The sequence below is a fragment of the Megascapheus bottae genome, chromosome 13 (genome assembly GCF_031878675.1).
Source record: "Megascapheus bottae isolate mThoBot1 chromosome 13, mThoBot2.hap1, whole genome shotgun sequence".
Lineage (NCBI taxonomy): Eukaryota > Metazoa > Chordata > Mammalia > Rodentia > Geomyidae > Megascapheus > Megascapheus bottae.
Window position 1 is genome coordinate 54,756,034 of NC_143521.1, and position 18,800 is coordinate 54,774,833.

The 18,800-nt window shown below is 41.1% G+C and overlaps 1 pseudogene; it reads right to left on the minus strand.

Moving 5' to 3' along the window:
• Positions 1–16,300: 16,300 nt before the first annotated feature.
• On the minus strand, positions 16,301–17,072 carry LOC150055969 (non-selective voltage-gated ion channel VDAC3 pseudogene; annotated as a pseudogene).
• Between the last annotated feature and the right edge of the window lie 1,728 nt (positions 17,073–18,800).

Below are 18,800 nucleotides of genomic sequence, written 5' to 3' on the forward strand. Positions count from 1 at the left end.
CCCTAACTGAGCCACCTTCTTATGAAAGTGCCCACTTTTCCCTGAAAGAGTTAATATGGCTCCTCATTGTAACCAGTGCAATTAAAATGTCACTCAGACACTCAGCTCTGGGTTTTAAAGGGCCTCTCTAAGACCTTGAGGGCCCTTTAGGGAGTGAGATAGCATTGTTATTGGTGCAAGGGAGGAGGCGGGAGCAGGGGTCATGGTCTAACTCAGGGAAGATAAATCTTCCCATGCTCAGCAGGACTCTGGCGTCTCCCTGGGACATGGACTTTATATACAGAATCTGACTCATGATTCCTTAAACGGCTCCCATTTTAGCCACTAGTGCCCACGAAGGCAGATCTGTGCAATCTCATATTCCAGGAAGTCCATGTAACACTGCAGGACCATGAAACTGATTGGTCTGACAGGAACACACAAACAACCAGGCCCTAGGCTTCGCCCTGTATCTCCCTACTGAGTTTATCTAGGAGTTGAGGCCCCTAAGTGCTCTGTGATGGTGTTCTGATAACACCCCCCACTTTTGGAGGGGTCAGCCAGAACTGGCTGGCTGAACTCAGATGGGATGGCTGACATTTTTAGATACATTTAGAGATGGACTTACCCAGCACATGACAGAGGACAGAAATCACACAGTACAGAGCTCTGGCCTTTCTAGCTCTTGCAGAACTTTCAGTGAAGGTAGAAGATTTCTTCTGGAAGAATGTTGTAAAATGTGGCATTGGAGATTGGAGACAGGAGGGAGTCATGTTTTTGGCACATGCTTGCTGGAAGTATAAGAGAAAACCATGTGAGACGCATGCGTTTTGTCAGCAGTGTGAGGTGAAAGAGGCAGCAGGGGCAGAGACCCCAAGTTCTTTACTACAATATTGTAGTAAATGGCACATAAGGAAGTAAGTGAATACAGATGATAACTTGGAAGTGGTTAATGCTATGAGGAAATCATTTTCTCAGGAGGCCTGACTTGAGTTGAGTGCTGAGGGAAGGAGTTGAGGAGTTGATGCTAAATCAGCCAGAAATGGGAAGAGGAACCATTGGCTTAGAGGCTTATGCTTCCATTTGGAGCCTGAGAACAACCAAGGCCTGAGAAGTGAGAGAAGTCCAGGCCTCCAGGATTAGGAGATACTGTCAGAGACCTGGGAAGATCTAAAGCATGCAGGGGTCCAAAGCAATCGTTAAGAGATGGCATTATAACCGAGGTGTGATGAAAAGCCTTCAGAGGATCTAAACAATGGCACAGGATGTCAGGAATCAAATCATATGATTCAAATCTGATGTCTCTGATCAAGGGTCCACTTCAAATGCGAAGCCTCTGCATGAAAATGAATCATCCTAGAGTCCTAGCTTCACAGAGTGAATGTCGACCAGTTAGAGTGTGTTCTCTCTAACTCATTGCTTGTGAACTCCAGGACAGAAGAATAATGCCTGGGCTGGCTTTCCCTACCCACAATGCTTTGCCTGTTGTGCCTACTTAGTAAACGTCTACTTCATTGACCTTTAACTATAAGCTTCTGAAGGTTAGTAACATTTGTGACATTCCAAAGGGCCATTAAGGAATGTCCTTTGATGCTGAATGGAGCCCTTGAAGCAGTGATGTGACTGGTTTATCATCACTCTGGTGGCTCTTTCCAAGTCAAGAGCTAATTAGTGTTGACATGACCAAAGTGCTTATTCAAATGGCTTCCCTTGGTCAATTAGTTCCCTGGCCACAACTGTAGCCTGCTTCTTAAATGTGTCAATGTTTAGGCAATGAAATCAAGATTAAAAACCCAGTCCCTGTGTCATAGTTCCCAGAAATAATGTACATTTTAATGGCTTCTCCCTCAACTTCAAAATTAAACATATTGCATTCTTGGGAGTACGATTTCAGCTTCCTTACATTTATGACACAAATGGAACTGTTCTCCCCTCACTTCAGTCTATAAAAGCACGACTCATTAGAAGGAGGAAATTTCCTTTATCATTAATAGGCCACACTCACATGATTAAAAAAAAATCTCCACTTCTACCTCCTTCCCAAAAGTTGGATTCTCATTTTAAGCAGTTCCCACATAGACTATTTATCTAGCACATTTCCCCAACTCTCAATGGCACCATTATATCCTTTATTTGGAATCATAAAACTTTGAGAATAAAAAAGAAGCAAATTAATCCTCCCATGGGAAAGAGGAAGACAGATCCTGCCAGCTTTTAAATGGTAGGATTGGACTGGCCTCGAAACACAGTTTTCTTTTTTCAACAACTTAGTCAGTGAGGGGGGAAAATGAATAGTTATGACAGAGAATCTTGAAAGAAAACGCAGAATTATGCAAATGTGTTAAACACTGACATCCCAAAGTAAGAACCGTGGAAAGTTCAAGGCATAAACAATGCAGGCTGGAATGGGAAACCTTCCTAGCTACAAACGGGTTTTATTATTCATGGAGGAAAAATCAACTTGATCATGATGTGAAAAACCACGATTTCCTTTATTTGTGGCTCATGCCAGATTAAAAAGCATTCAGAGAAGAAGAGCGGCTGGGAGAATGGAACCCCATCCGAAGAGGAAAGACGAAGTGTCCAGAATCCTGTGGCAGACGCTGGCTGTTTCCAGGCAATTGCATAAAGTCACTTAACCTTCCAATGACTTCTATCCGATCATCAGGCTGGAATTAAGGAGTTGGCCCTACCTCTGGGGCCTGAGATCTGGGTTTCCTAGCTGCCAATTGGATAGCTTGCTTTGCCATTGCAATTTGTTCTAAGGAGTCTCAAGGTTGTTGTGAAAACAGACGATAAAAGTCAGTTAACAAGCCGGCTGCCATTGGAACAGCAGTGAGGAAATGGAGGGCCACAGAAAACCCTCAAAGTGAATCTCCAGGTTTGGAGTTCTGGAAACTGATTCTACAGCCAGTAAAGTCTTCATTTTTAATTTAATTTTATTACCTTTTTAATTGTGAGGTGTGGTCCCTGGATAGTGGGTGAATATTGCATTCTCATAAAGCAAAATTGAAAATCATGGAATTGAAAAACGGAATCCATGTGGAATATTGAGGCCTTGTGCATCTGAGGGACGGTCTGGTCCCACTCTTTCATGCATCAAAGTCATGGCCTGCAGAAGCTGCAGGTTTCAGTGAGCCACTCCTGCTCCCAGAACAGCATGCGGGGCACGTGGCATTGCCAGCTTTAAAACATGGCTTTCACTGTGGCTGCACTAGGTCAGTCGACTCAACAGGAATCTTCTGAGCAGTCTCACAATACACAAATTTGTATCTGACACTCAATTTGATGATAGGAGAGAAAGATCTGGATACTTTGATGGATAATCCCTCTCCCTCCCTCCCTCCCTCCCTCCCTCCCTCCCTCCCTCCCTTCATTCCTTCCTTCGTTCCTTGCTTCCTTCCTTCCTTTCTCTCCATTTCCCCTCCCACCACTTTCTTTCCTCCTATATTACACTAGTTTGAACTGAGGGGTTTGCACTTGCTAGGCAGGGGCTTGGCCATTGAATCATGACTCCAATCTTTTTTTGTGTTGATTAAATAGAAACTCATCCAGGTGTATATTTGGACTTCAATTCAGTTTTTTTCCTGCTACCATAGCTGGGATGGAAAATACATATTACCATATCCAGATGCTTCTGTTGAAATAGAGGGTTTTTTTTTTTTTTAATACCAGTCCTGGGCTTAAGCTCAGGGCCTGAGTACTGTCCTTAGATTTTTCTCAAGGCTAGAGCTCTACCACTTGAGCCTCAGCACCACTTCTGGCTTTTTCTAAGCATGAGGTACCAAGGAATCGAACCCGGGTCTTCATGCATGCTAGGCAAGCACTTTAACCACTAGGCCAAACTCCCGGCCCTGAAATAGAGTTTTAAGAACTTTTCTGCCCAGGCTGACCCTGAATCACAATCCTCCCAATCTTACACAATCTGTTTTCTCTTGTCACTTACAAGCGGTCAAGTAGGTTATGATTACAGGTATGAGCTATCAGTACTTTATTTAAGTAATGTCTTTTACTATGGAAATAGTGTTTTGAATCTTAATGGATGCTTCTTTTTGGAAAATGTTGAACTATAGTGGTCAAGTGTAATGTTTGACTCAAAATACTCTTAAGTTTAGTTTAAATTTTCCTTCCTTCCTTCCTTCCTTCCTTCCTTCCTTCCTTCCTTCCTTCCTTCCTTCCTTCCTTCCTTCTTCCCTCTCTTCCTCCCTCTCTCCCTTTTCTCTTTTTCTTTCTTTTCTTTTCAATTTGAAGAGATGTTCTAGAGAGAAATTAGTGTGAATTTGAGCCTTCGTGACCTAGCCCTGAGAGAGAAACCAAAAAAAAAAAAAATGAAGGGAATCACATGGTTGAGAGTAAGAAAGTGCTCTGTGATTTACTCTGATTTGCTAATTTTCAGAAGGAAATTAATAAAATTGATTCCAGCAAAAGCTCTAAGTGGACAAATAGAAGCAAAACAGATCAAGAGTTGTGGATATTTAGGGCAGAGAGAAAGTTCTTAAAGAAATATTTTCCTTGGGGAGAAATAAATATTTAGGAGAAATCACTAACTCTAAGGGTCGTTAAAGCAAAGACCTCTCATAGGATGGAAGCGAACACTCCCACTAGCTCTGAACTCCAATTCCTAGACTCGGCAGTAACATGATTAGTTATTGTGGGTTCTGGATGAAAGGTAGGACCTTTGGCAATGAAGCCATGGAAATATGTATGTTTAAGTACTATAAAAGATGTGGAAAGCAACTTTTCTTTTCATCCTCGGGACTAGAAATAATACACCTGCAAGGACAGATGAATGGGAAAATGAATGCTGACATTCAATGGGGCATTAAGCATTTAGAACCACCCTTATGGGGCTTTCCTGTCATTAATTCTAGGTAAAACAAACTTTAAAAAAATGTGTTGTTGTTCTTTTAGTCTGTTCTTATTTTTCACCAATTTCTTTTCTTTCTTTTTCTTTTTTTAATCTACCAACCAAGCTTTTATGCCTGGTATGTTTTCTTGTGTCCATCAGACTCTTGGCTAATTTCCTAACTGGCTACATCTACCTCTGAGTCTTTTCCTTTTTCTTTTTCTTTTTCCCCCTGTCCCTTAGGCATTCCTTCTTTCAGCACTGCTTCACATGTTCTGGCCCATGGCAGAGTGGGGTGGGGTAGACTGAGCTGGCTGGAGTTCCTGTGGTTTGACTGTGGCGCCTCAGGGTTGGCAAGGTCTTGGCTTGATCATCCAGAATCTATAGAAGATGGAGGCAACTTGAGTCCTCTGTCACTCAGGTATCCGGGCTACAACCGATTGTGAGGACAATGCCTCCTATTTCTTCCAGGTTCAATTGATAGACGTTTTCCTTCATTGTGCCTGCCTATTTTTAAAAGGTCCCTTCCCTATGATGAGCAGTTCATATGCTTTCCTTTTAAATTGGATCAGATTTGCAGTCAGTGGTGAAAGAATGGTATTTGGGAAGAGCACATACAAAGGAGGTGGTATACTCAGGCCTTTTGTCTCAGCTCTTCCTCTGGGAGGCGGGGGTTTCCCTGGAACCCACCATTTTCTGAGGTGTGCAAACATCTCCACGGGGCTTAGGTAGGATAAAGTGGAGAAGCATGAGGGAAGGCAGCATGAAAGAAGCTGAAATTATATATTGTCCTGATGAAGTAGAATAGACCTGGAGCCGTGAAATCTGCCTTGAGGATCTAAGGCTGACAATGAATGAATGGTTCAAGGTCTAGCTCTGTGACACTCCCTGGAGCTCATAGTTACTGAACACTTTCGAGGGAGCTGACTCTGTTCTAGGTGCAAAGAGAAAAGACTGATTCTGTATATCTTAGAGACTCATTCTCCATTCTCCATGGCTCATTCTCTATGGTTGTATTGCTAAGAAGAAAATACAGTGTTAAGGGAAGAGTGTGAATGAGGGTTTGCTGTTTTATAAAACATAGCCAGGGAATGCTTTTCTCAGGAGGAAGTACTGCAGTAAACACTGGAGTGAGTGAAGGAGGGAATCATGTGGGCCTAGGGCTTGGTAAGGCAAAGGCCTTGAAAGATTGGAGGTTCGTCTGAGGAAGAACAAAGGAGACTCATGGGCTGGAGTTGAAGGCTGAGGGATTTCAGTTGCTCTACACAGAGGCTTCTGCAATCTTGATGCTAAAATGGGGTCCATTCAATAACACTGGAGCTTAAGGTATCCTGGCTTTAGATCCTGTGGTCTGCGGGGATAGGTACTGAGCATCTTGTTAAAAACTAGTCATCTATGGTCTCCAACCCAATATTCACATCACGAAGCCTTGTTATTGTGTGTGAATGTTTTTCTTTGGATTCTAGAGGCCTCACCATTTTTGTTATATTAGACCTCGGGGCCTGCCACTGTGAACATTGGGTTGTTGCCTGGATTCGAAGTGTCTTCAGATCAGCTTTAGGTTATATGACATAAAGACAGGTTTGTTTCTTCCTGGTGCTCAGTGCAGACTCAGGAACCTCAAGTACCATTTGAGAACTCCACTGAGAAACACAGGTCAAGGTTATTTAATCATATGATCCAACCATCCAATGAAATAAAGGTCTTGGCAGGCTTCCAACAATTGGTAACTTGTTCAAGTGAGAAGTTGAGCAGGTCTGCAGTGTAGCCTGCTTCACAAAGGATACGGACGCTGTAGTGGTTTATCCTCATCTTGATGATGATCCTTGCTGACTCAGGAAAAGAAGCCCCATTTAGTGGCCAGGACACTAACACAAAGCATTGTTTGTAGCATTAAGAACAATAAGGATTTGGTAAACTCTTTGCTGCCTATTTGAACATAGGGTCAGCTAAGCTGTCTTCCTTCAGGAGGAACTTGTGGAAAAGAATGTCTGCTCTCTTCTGAGTGGTGTCACTCTCTTGGACCCTCATTATAGAGGTCAGACAGATCACTGAACCTACAGATGTCTATGTGTCTCAGTGGAGATGTTACCTACAGGGGTCTGTCATCCAATCCCTTTCTCCCAGGGCTTGCTCTTGCAGCTATTCTGTCAGTGTGGGACTTAGATTTAGTCTTTTGTTTCAACCAATGCTCCACTTCCATCAAGAACTCTAACTCCAATGCTATCCCAGGCTTTTCCTCACATTCCTCGAAAGCTTAGAAAATCACCTCCTGCACCACATCCAAATCAGAACCTGGCCTCTCTTGCTCTCTGTCGCCATCTAGGATGGCAGAGGAAGCCAGTGAGGAGAGAGGGAGAGGAAGGAGAGAGAAAGGAAGGGAGAGAAAGAGGGGGCCCACTGGCATCTAAATATGCCCTTTCAAGATATGTTCCAAACTTAACTTCCTTCCTCTAGGCTTGGCTTCCCAGTATCTTCATGGTGAGATCCAGCCTTTAACCGATGAACTTTTGAGAAACATTCCAGATGCAGCCTACAGCGAAGAGAGTAGGCTAATGGCACGTTTTGTTATTGTAGGTCTTATTACTGATGTTTATCCATTACATCTATAACTTAGACCAAAGAGCTCAAATTAGGAGAGATGTTCATAATGAATGGAAAAAGAAGGCATAAGCAAGGAAGTTGAGATTATATAAGTAACTGTAACAAAATTCCTTGAGGACCTTGATACAAGATTATACTCCACAAAAGCCAACCTACTTAAAAAATTGTCTTGGGGGTTGAATCCAGGGCTTCACCATTGCTAGGCAGGCACGTTACCACTGAAAGCATCCTTCCATCCATTTTGCTCTGATTTTTGCTGAGAAAGGGTCTTTATTTTTAATTGTACTGTGATCCTCCTATTCTACTATAGCTGAAATGACAAGTATGGGTTGCTATGCTAGGAATTTTCTTTTGAGGTGGTCTTTTGAGAATTTCTGTGTCAGGGCTGGCCAGGAACAACAATATTCCCAATCTTTGCCCCCCACAAGTAGCTAGAATTATAGGCTTAAGCATTGATACTTAGTTCAGTTTTTATTTTGAGTCACATCTTTATCATACTGACACCAGACTTAAATTCACTCTGTAGCTCAGACTGGATTTAAACTTAAATCCTCTGTCTTAGTCTTCTGTGTATTGAGAATACAAGTATGAATCATATAAGCTACCTTGGCATACACTGCAAATAATTTCTGGGTGGAATTTGTTATCTAGAGAAGAGTGAAACAACGTGAATATTCATGAATATCCCAGAGGCTTTGAACACAGTGGTCAGGTTTCTGAGTCCTCATAGACCTCTACTTAGTATAAATGCTAGGTGCTATGCAAAATTCCCTCAAAATTTGCCTCCACTCAAAACCCACTTTCCTAGCCTCACCCTTGGCCTCTCCTATGCTGTAACCCACAGTTAAGCAATCTTTAACCAGATTTTGCCACTGAACATGCAAACACTTCATAGATCTGTGTTTTTTTGTGAACAGCCTATACCTATTCTCAGATTTGTAGTTTCTGCCTGTCCCAATGCTTCTTCCTAATCCCATTCCTTTACTGAGTTCTCTGTAAAACTTTCCTGGTCCTTTTGAGGCCGAGCGAGCCACTGGCTGTTCTATGTTTAGGAGCAAGAACATTTTTTGATGCTTTTGACTGTCCTGTAAAACAGCACCTACTAGGTGAAATGGAACATGTAAGGCCAATGGAATAGAACTGAGGACCCAGATATTAACCCACAGACGTATGGCGACCTAATCTTTGATAAGGGAGCCAACAAATAGAATGGAAGAAAGACAGCCTCTTCAACAAGTGGTGCTGGCAGAACTGGTTAAGCACCTGCAGAAAACTAAAGTTGGATTCTTCGTTGTCACTCTGCACCAGGATTAACTCCAAATGGATAAAAGACCTCGAGGTTAAAGCTTTACAAGAAGGAATAGGAGATACACTAGGTCTCCTTGGCACAGGTCGAAACTTTCTTAATAAGGACCAAGAAACACAACAAATCAGAGAAAGTCTGGATAAGTGGGACTGCAATAAACTGCAGAGCTTCTGTAAGGCAAAGGACATAGCTAACAAATTAACTAGAAAGCCTACAGAGTGGGAGAAGATCTTCAGTAACCATACAACAGACAAAGGCCTCATATCTAAAATATATCAACAGCTCAAAAAATTTAATCACTCCAAAATTAATCTCCAAAGAAACAACCATTAAAAGATGGGCCAAAGACTTGAAGAGAGTCTTCTCTGAATAAGAAATAAAAATGGCCTATTGACACATGAAGAAATGCTCGACATCTCTGGCCATGAAAGAAATGCAAATCAAAACAACTCTGAGATTCCCCCTCACTCCAGTTAGAATGGCCAGGATCAAGAAAACTAATAACAATAGATGCTGGAGGGGATGTGCCCAGGAGGGATCACTACTACACTGTTGGTGGGAGTGCAAACTCCTTCAACCACTATGGAAAGCAGTATGGCAGTTCCTCAAAAGACTAAACATAGAAGTCCCCTATGACCCAGCAATTCCACTACTTGGCATTTACCCAATCATCCAGAAACAAGGACATACTAACTTCACTAGCACAACAATGTTCATTGCAGCACTATTCACCATAGCAAAGATATGGAACCAACCCAGATGCCCCTCTGTTGATGAGTGGAACAAGATGTGGTATTTATACACAATGGAATTCTATGCTGCTTTCAGAAAGGACGACATTGCCCCATTTGTAAGGAAATGGAAAGACTTGGAAAAAATCCTATTAAGTGAAGTAAGCCAGACTAAAGGAACATAGGCTCAATGGTTTCCCTCATTTGTCATAATCAGTAGAAACCTTGGGCTCTCCTAGCAGAGATTTACAATAAAAAAAAAAACAAAACCTAGAAACGTAAGGACATAAAGTATGACGCTAAATGAAAGGACCTCTAGGATATAGAAACAAAAGCCATATAATGAGTGATTGTTGTCCTTAATATGCTATGTTATCTCTCATCTCTTTTGCTGTCCCTTGGTTATCTCATACTGTTACAGTATCTTACTTTGTTACCTGATATATATGTTTATTTGTTTATTTGAAACAGGAAAGGGAAGGGGGGGAAAACAAGATGAGGGGTGGGGGTGGGGGAGGGAAATGGGGACCAAAACATGAGAAAGGGTATCAATGTTTGTGAAGTAATGCACCTTCTATCTGGTGAATATAATGTAACCCTTCTATTAATTACAATAAAAATATATGGGAAAATGCACTAAAAAAGAAGAACACGTGATTCCAGAAGGACAGACATGACCAGGGTTCATCGCTGTAGCCTTCAGATTGCTTCTCCCCGTTTGTCTCTAAATTCCCACCTTTCTCACCTGTCTAATAGGCAGAAAACATTCTCTCACTAAATTATGGTATAGAGAATAGTCCTGTCCCATACCAAGTTGTGGTGGGAATAATAGAGGAGTCATGAGGAAAGTCTTATTTTCTGCCTTGTGCACAAAGAGCTCTCAGTGTCTGCTCCTTTGGGTTTCTCAATTATCATCTTTGGTGTGGTGGCTTCTGCATTGCTGCTGATTGCCTTGTTGACATCTCTTCTACTGAACACCCACTCCTCAGAATGAGCCCAGTATAGTGGCCATGACCAGGACCCTGACACCAGATTTCCCCAGCCAGCTGAGACTAGCCTTGGGGAAATTGCTCTTTTTCTTTGTGGTTTGGATTCCTCATCTGTCAAGTGGGGCTAGTCACATTTCCTACTTCATAGAGCTGTCATGCAGATCTGGCCATGCTAAGCTTCCATTAAGGGTGACTATTCTTAGTCAATACTGGGAAATGCCCATTGAGAGTCCATTGAATAAAGTTTAATGTGTGATGGTTTCAGGAAATCTGGCTAATATGAAGGTGTTTATTTGGTTCCGAATGCCTTTTTCATGAACTGCCTGTAATTACTTTCTATTACTAGGTTGTTATTACTTTTGATTACTAGGTTATTATTACTTTGAGAGGAAATATTTTTCTGTGATGGTGAATGTCCTGAAATACTGCAGGTTAATATGGTCCATGCTTCTCACATCAAAGTGAAAATTATTTTGTGGGGTTTTAGTAATATGGATGAGTTCTAAGGTGAGTAGTTGGTCAAAAGCAGAGATTTTCCTGTTAAACAGTGAGCAGAAATAACTGGGCTGTGTGGTCTTTGAAACGTTCGCTTCAAGTCTTCTATACTAAAGCAGTTGGGGTTGCTGACCTTTTTGTGGGGAGTCTAAGGAGACTTAAGACAAGAGACTTGTCTTATGTCTTACAATTCTGAGGTCTACAGTCTTGTTTACTAAAGCTCTGTAAGCAAATTATTAAAATAATCAAGTTTACTTTTCCTTCCCAACTGAGAGAGCATCCTCTGAAATTTCTGCATGACTATATTCATTAGGATAGCAATATCCTGGTGGGTTGGTCAAGTTGGCATATGCCTGTGATCCCAAATCAGTGGGAGGCAGGAAGATGATGGTTTGAAGTTAGTTTGAGCAAAAATGTTAGTGAGACTTACCTCAAAGAACAATCCAGCCATGGCGGTTGGCTCCTGTAATCCCAGCTATGAGGAAGGGGGAGATCAGTTTGTAGTCTGAGGTCAGCCACCCCCAAAAAACACAATATAAATAAACTAAAGCAAAAGGAAATGGGGTCTGGCATGGGCCCTGAACTCAAATCCCATTGCCACCAAAAATACCCACAAAGAAGTCTCCTTGCATTTATTTTCCACAGCGATCCCTCAACAGTAGCAACTTTTACCCCCTTCCTGTTACAGGTGAGGTATATGAACTTAGCAGGGCAGAGACACGGGTGCAAATAAGAGGCTCAGGATTTGAGCTAAGGCTTGGGTGATGCTTCATGAGTCTAGGAATAATCTCTGGTTAAGATTAAGGGGTGAGGGTGGTGGGGGGGAGGGTAAAGGGTACCAAGACATGTGAAAGGGTATCAATGTATGTGAACTAATGCACCTTCTATATGGCAAACATCATGTAACCCTTTTATTAATTAAAATAAAAAAAGATTAAGGGGTGATATCGTAGGATATCAAAAAGTCCCTTCTCTCCTCCCTTCCTCCCTCCTTCCACTCTTGCCTCCTTTCCTCCTGCTCCCCATGTCCCACCCTCTAGCCTTTCTCCTTTTCTCCCAGCGCTCCTGCAGTCATCAGATCCTTGCTCAGCATAGGCTCTGGGCACTCTCCTTTGATTGTGTTCTGTACTTCTCCAATGCCATGGTTATAACTTATTCAAGAATTGTTCTCTTATTTAAGTCTTTCTTTAGCTTGAGCAGAAGTCCACAAGAGTAGGGATACCTCTTTATATTTGTTATGAACTCTGAGTTTCCCTAGTTTGGTAGACTAGGCTCATAAGAATGTTTAGTCAAAGAATTACCTACTTTACTCTGTGCCCATGTTGGGTTGAGATCAGAGTAAAGAAAGTTGGTGGATAGCAGGGGAGTGTAGCATTTCCATTCTACCATTCCTTTCTTCCTTCCTTCCTTCCTTCCTTCCTTCCTTCCTTCCTTCCTTCCTTCCTTCCTTCCTTCCTTCCTTCCTTCTTTCCCTCTTCTCTTTCACTCTTTCTCTCTCTACATTTTTTTCTAGCCTTGAACTCAGGGCCTGGGCAATCTCTCTGAGCCTTTGTGCTCAAGGCTAGAGCTCTACGTCAGCATGACTTTTAGCTTTTTTCTGAGTAGTGAAACAAGATTTTACTTTTATAGTCATATTTCTTAAAATTTATTATGAAAAGAGCATTTTGGTTTTGGAACAAAGTATTTGGATTTCCAATGAGAAATGTGACAGAGAAAGATTAATATTGAATGAACTTAGAATGGTCTATAGAGTTTGCAGAGATGTATTTTTCCCTCTGTTTCTAACATCTGCAAATAATGATGCCCCCCCAAAATTTAAAAATGGATGCTCAAGTTTGTTCTATTTGTAAGGAAAAAAAGGTTGCAACCAATCTACAGCCAACAAGCATATAAGATTAGACTATGGTCTTCTCACTGCTAATTTGTGAATTTGCTTTGAAGTAGTCCAGTCTGTTATGAACAAAAGAAAGTAAAAGAAGTTATTACTTGTTCAGTCTGTCCAGATAATAGAGATTTGTGTCTGAACAGAATTGGGTTCTGTGCTTTATGCTTAATTTTATACTTCCAAATATTGAAACAGAAACAAGTACAGGAAACTTTCCGAGTGATGTTTACTTCCAAATGTTCCATGTTCTGTCATTTAAAAATACTTGGATTTTGCTGGCTGCAGGTGACTCACATCTAATCCTAGCTACTCTGGAGGCTGAGATCTGAGCATTGCTGCTTGGAACCAGCCAGATCAAGAAAGCTCATGAGACACTTTTTTGTCTAATTAATTAACAAAACAAAAACAGTAGGGGAGTTGTAGCTCTAGTAATAGAGCACTTGCCTTGAAAGCAAAAACCAATAAAGCTCAGGAACAGTGCCCAGGTCCTGAGTTCAAGCCCCAGGATTGACATAATTTTTTTTTATTTCTGTCTTTGGTTAGTAAACATCTGTGCTCAATCCCATTCTTCTTCTTCTTCTTCTTCTTCTTCTTCTTCTTCTTCTTCTTCTTCTTCTTCTTCTTCTTCTTCTTCATATATTTTTCATTGTAATTAATAGAAGGATTACATGATATTTGCCAGATAGAAGGTGCATTAATTCACATACATTGATACCCTTTCACATGTCTTGGTCCCCATTTCCTCCCCCCCCACCCCTCATCTTGTTTTCCCCCCTTCCCTATCCAATTTCAAATAAGCAAATACAAATATATCTGATATATCAGATAACAAAGTGAGATACTGTAACAATATGAGATAACCAAGGGACAGCAAAAGAGATGAGAGATAACATAGTACATAGCTAGTAAATTAATTAGGAAGCCTACAGAGTGGGAGAAGATCTTCACCAACCATACAATGGACAAAGGCCTCATACCTAAAATATATCAACAGCTCAAAAAATTGAATCACTCCAAAACTAATCTCCAAAGTAACAACCATCCCATTAAAAGATGGACCAAAGACTTAAAAAGCCATTCTTATTCTTCTATTTGATCATGTGGTCAACTTACATCTACAAAGATTCTTAGTTTAGTCTAAAGATAAAATTCTAAATTTAGAATAATATCATCAAGATGAATTACTTCCATCTTTGGAATTTCGCAAATGTTTTCAAATCAATTACAGTGATTTGAACTCACCTTATGAAGAGATTTCTAAAGCAATTAGGTTTATTTGAAAAGCCATCTATTTCTTCATCAACTAGCTCACTACCAGAGAAAGAATTTGAAGTCTTTAAAAACTTAGTTCTTACAGAGGAAATATTAGTTACAGAACTTGTATACTTTATACTAGAGACTAGAGGCTCTTAAAACTTTGTCTGGTCTCACTGACCATCATGTATACATTTTTAATGTCAGGAAAGTATGGATTATAAATTCTTATTAAATAGTTATGTACTGTACCCAGCAGAGACATATCTTCATTTTCATTCTGCTGGTTATTTTTGATGGTTGAATTAATTAGAAATAATGCTGTCGTAGGAGTCTCATCCTCAATCGTTGGTATTCTGGCTTTGTGAAGGTTCTACTATAAACTTCAGGCTAAATATTACACTATGAATAAAGGAGAGGCTCATGAACAATATTCTCCCATGTGCTCATAGCTATTGATACTTAAATAATTCATAGATTCAGGTTTTTGAACTGACATTGCTTAGAGAAATATGAGTGCCTGTAGCAGGAATGAAAGACAAAAATTTCAAGACAAACTTGTAGCAGACTGATGACCCCGTTTCAAGTGATTGTGAGGAAGTGAGTGTTGTCTAACCTGGTTTAAACTTTATGCAATGTGTCTGTATATCAAAACATAATATCATAACTCATTCCAATGTATAATTTTATAAAGTTATACAATAGTTAATGAAACAATAAATAAGCGGTAAAGGAAATCTAATCGAAAAAAAAAAAGAATCTCACAGACATTTTTGCCTGGGCTCGCTTTGAAATGGGATCCTCAGATCTCAGCCTCCTGAGTAGCTAGGATTACAGGCATGATTCGCTGGCGCCTGGCTCTACCAAGACTTTCCTTACTAGGGAAAATGTTAGTGTGCTCTCCTGCATACCAAATGGCACTTCTTCAATGTTTAGGAAAGGGTATAGTCTCTGTATCATCTCTATAGGTGTATCACTTCACCTACTTATTTACTCACCCAGTCCCTCTACTGGGCATTCATCCTGCCACAAACCATTTACTGACTGATTACCTTACAACTTCCTGGTGACTTGTCCCTTACCTGACAAGGATACTAGTTGCCATTCTTCAGTAGTTCTTGCAGGTCAGATGATATCCATGTATTTTCATGATGACTACCCCATGGTGAAAGAGAAAGACCCAGGGAAGTTAAGTGTCTTGGCTAAGACCACACCTCTAGGAGGTGGCAAGAATCTGGAACTCCACCCTGATACTAAAAAGAACCTGGAACTGTGGAGGAAGAAAAGAATGTGGGAGTTAAAATGAGCGTGTTCATGAATCTTGGAGAGTAGGTGTTTCATTGGTGCTATGAACCTGGGTGTCAAACTTACAGAGGCGTCAGCATGGTTAGGCTGAGCTCCTCCAAGGCCTGTGTAGAGGAGGTCACGTGGAGATGGTCTGAAAGCAAACAGGAGACCCACAGGTGGGTAGAGACAGGAAAGAGAGCAGGCAAAGCTTTTGTTTTTACTTTTGAAAAGTATTGCATATCGTTCTTTTTACCTCCTGCTAGTTTTTCTGGCTGCTAATGGAAATTTTCTAAGAGAGAGTATAATGCTTTTAGATAACCATTCCCAGCGCTATTGGTAAAAAAAAGATGGACAAATAAACGATTATTTAGAGAATGTCTTTCATATTCTTTTTTTAATTGAAAGATTTTATTAACACTTATTTTTATATCATATTTCAAATGTTGTGTTTAGCAAACAAGTATTCAAGGAGGCAATCTCTATATGCAATCACTTGTCACATAAACTTTAGAACATAATTAAAATTAAGCTGAGAGTTTATATGTCATAGATACATAACAATCTATATAATATAATATTATGTCAATAGAGTATATATTCCATCATAGATTTTTATGTCTATGTACTTATATTTATATCCCCAAGACCATGTCAATAACTTTGGGTACCCGAATATTGAGTCATTGCTCTTGTACTGTCTTGTAATATCCACATATCAAGGAGACCATGCATCTTTTGTTCCTTTGGTATTGACTTATCTCACTCAATATGATTTGCTCTAGTTTCATCCATTTCTCAGCAAATGCCATTACTTTATCTTGTCTGGTGGCTATGTAGAATTCCATTGTATATATGTACCACATTTTCTCCCCCAAATGTGATGGCTTTAATTTATTTTACTCTGATACAAAACCAAGGATTCCACTAAGCTTCCAATTCAAATCTCAGCCCAACCTTGTGCCCTCCTGTGTTGAAGTTCTTCCCATCGACTAAAGCTGATAGGGTCAGTTTGACTCCTGGCTGAAGAGTCTGAGTATAACCCAGTCCAACCAGGCTGGCATTATTTACTCTAGCAGATAGTGAAGTTCTATAATCCAGCTTGTATTTAGCAGCAATGCCCAAATGGCTACTGTTACCAGATGTCCATGCAAGATTTATTGCTGTTTCAATTTTCTCATTAACTTTCTGGTAGATGGAGCCTCCAAATTCAGTGCCATCATTCATATGAATATGCAGCTGAAAGTCTGCAGCCTTGTAGCCCAGGGCAAAATTATTCTGAGACAGCTTGAATTTGACTGTGTCAAAACTCATCTGGTAGCCAGCAAGCCAGCCTTCAAAACCCAACCCTGCCCAGTTATAGATGGTTGGTCCAGAAAAATCTATATCAACATCATTGCCAAGACTGAAACAATTCTGTTTATAAGAGGCCTTCAATTTCCCACTCTTCTTCCATGTGTTTGGTACAAATACGGTATCAAGAGTCAGTTTCAACCCTTCAGCCAACTTATTCTCCAAAGAGAGCTCTGTCCCAAGAGTATTGTCTGTGTTCCATTTTTGGGTGAAGGTAAGTCCATAGTTACAGATCTTATACTTGCTCTCTAGATTGCCTGACGCTTTCCCTGTATGAGTATATGCATGAAAACTCCACTCCACGATAAGACTTTGTTCTCAGATCTATTTTGACCATACCAAACCCATATCCATTGGCAGCCTTTGCTAGGTCACAGTAAGTCAGTGTGTTACATATATCTATAACTTGAGAGCCCAGCCTGCTCTGCCAGGGCAACACTGAAGGTCTTCTTTAAACCTTGTGCCACATTTTTTTTTGTATCCATTCATCTGTAGTGAAGCATCTGGGTTGTTTCCATTGCTTGGCTATTGTGAAGAGTGCAGCAATGAACATGGCTGAGCAGGTATTCTTATCATATTCTGGGTTATGATACTCAGGGTAGATGCCCAGAAGCGGTAGGGCTGGATTGTAGAGAAGGTCTATTTTTAGTTTTTTGAGAAACCTCCAAACTTTTTTCCAGAGTGGCTGTACTAGTTTAGCCTTTTTTATTTGTTTTTGGTGGGTCATGGGGCTTGAACTTGGTCTGGGCGCTGTCCCCGAGCTCTTTAGCTCAAGGCTACTGCCCTACCCTTGGGCCAAGCCCCATTCCTCATTTGTAACAATTAGTACAAAACTTGGACTCTCTTAGCAGAGGATTACAATAGCTCAAAACCTAGATACATAAGGCCATATAGGATGAGGCTAAATGAAAGGACCTCCAGGATATGGAAACAATGGAAGTTAATTGGAGATAAGAGTCTCAGGTCCTTTTGTGCCTGGGCTGGCTTTGAACCTAGATCCTCAGATCTCAGCCTCCTCAGTAGCTAGGACTACAGGCATGAGCTACCACGCCTGGTTAGCCTTTTGTATTTATAAAGCCAAAATAGTACCATGTGGCAGGCAGCAGAGCATGGAATAAGTGTGAGGAGCTTAGATTTGTAGTCTCAGCATGTCCTAACTGTGGGGTTTGGGTGTTTTAGTCCATTTGGGGTACCGTCACAAAATACCATGAGCTTGTGGTCTGTAAACAACAGCAATATTAAATCACATAGTCAAGAGGCTGGAAATTCAACATTAAAATACTAACAGACTTGCTAGCTGACATCTATGGGGGTGAAATGGCTATGCCCTCCAGCCATTGCCCACCATGAGGGTATGGTCAAGACCACCTGCAAGGAATCTTTGGGGCACCATACAGCCTGAAGGCCAGTGTCTCCCTTATAAAAGAGGAAGCTTTCTTCTAACTAAATCTTTAGCAGGATTCAGATGGAATGCTACAAGGAGTAAAGCGATTTTCTGGGGCCTCACATATAAGGGCACTAATTCCATTCTTGAGGACTGAGAGCTCAGGATCTTTTTATTTTCAAGGACCAGCACTTAGGGTTTCAGCACATAAATTTTAGGGGAACTAGATCATTCAGGTTCAAGGACTTGTCCATGTTCCTGATCTTTGCTCCTTGTCTCTGAAGCACCTAGACTGCACTAGACCAGTTCAGAGGATTGGAATTATGCTCTGCAGACCTAGGAATTCTGAGAAACTATCTCAGGAGCAATGTGGGGTGTGAGGGGAAGACAGACTGGAATCCGTGGTCCTACTTCAACCTGAGTAGTTCTGGACTCTTGCTTAAGGTTTAAATTCAACAAAGGATCCTCTCCTAAAGGAGAGGTACTCAGCTCTCAGCACTATGGTGCTTTGAAGATTCAGGGGATTTTGCAGGGGGTCTTGGCCACCCAGGTCATATTAGGCTATGGCCTTTGCACTACCTTGGGTGACTCTGATACTTTGGGGCCTTGCAGGTCTGCTCGTGAAATGAAACCCTGAGAACTGGGGCATGGCTGCAGACCAGGAATCCTCGTGCTGGAGATGTGGATGGG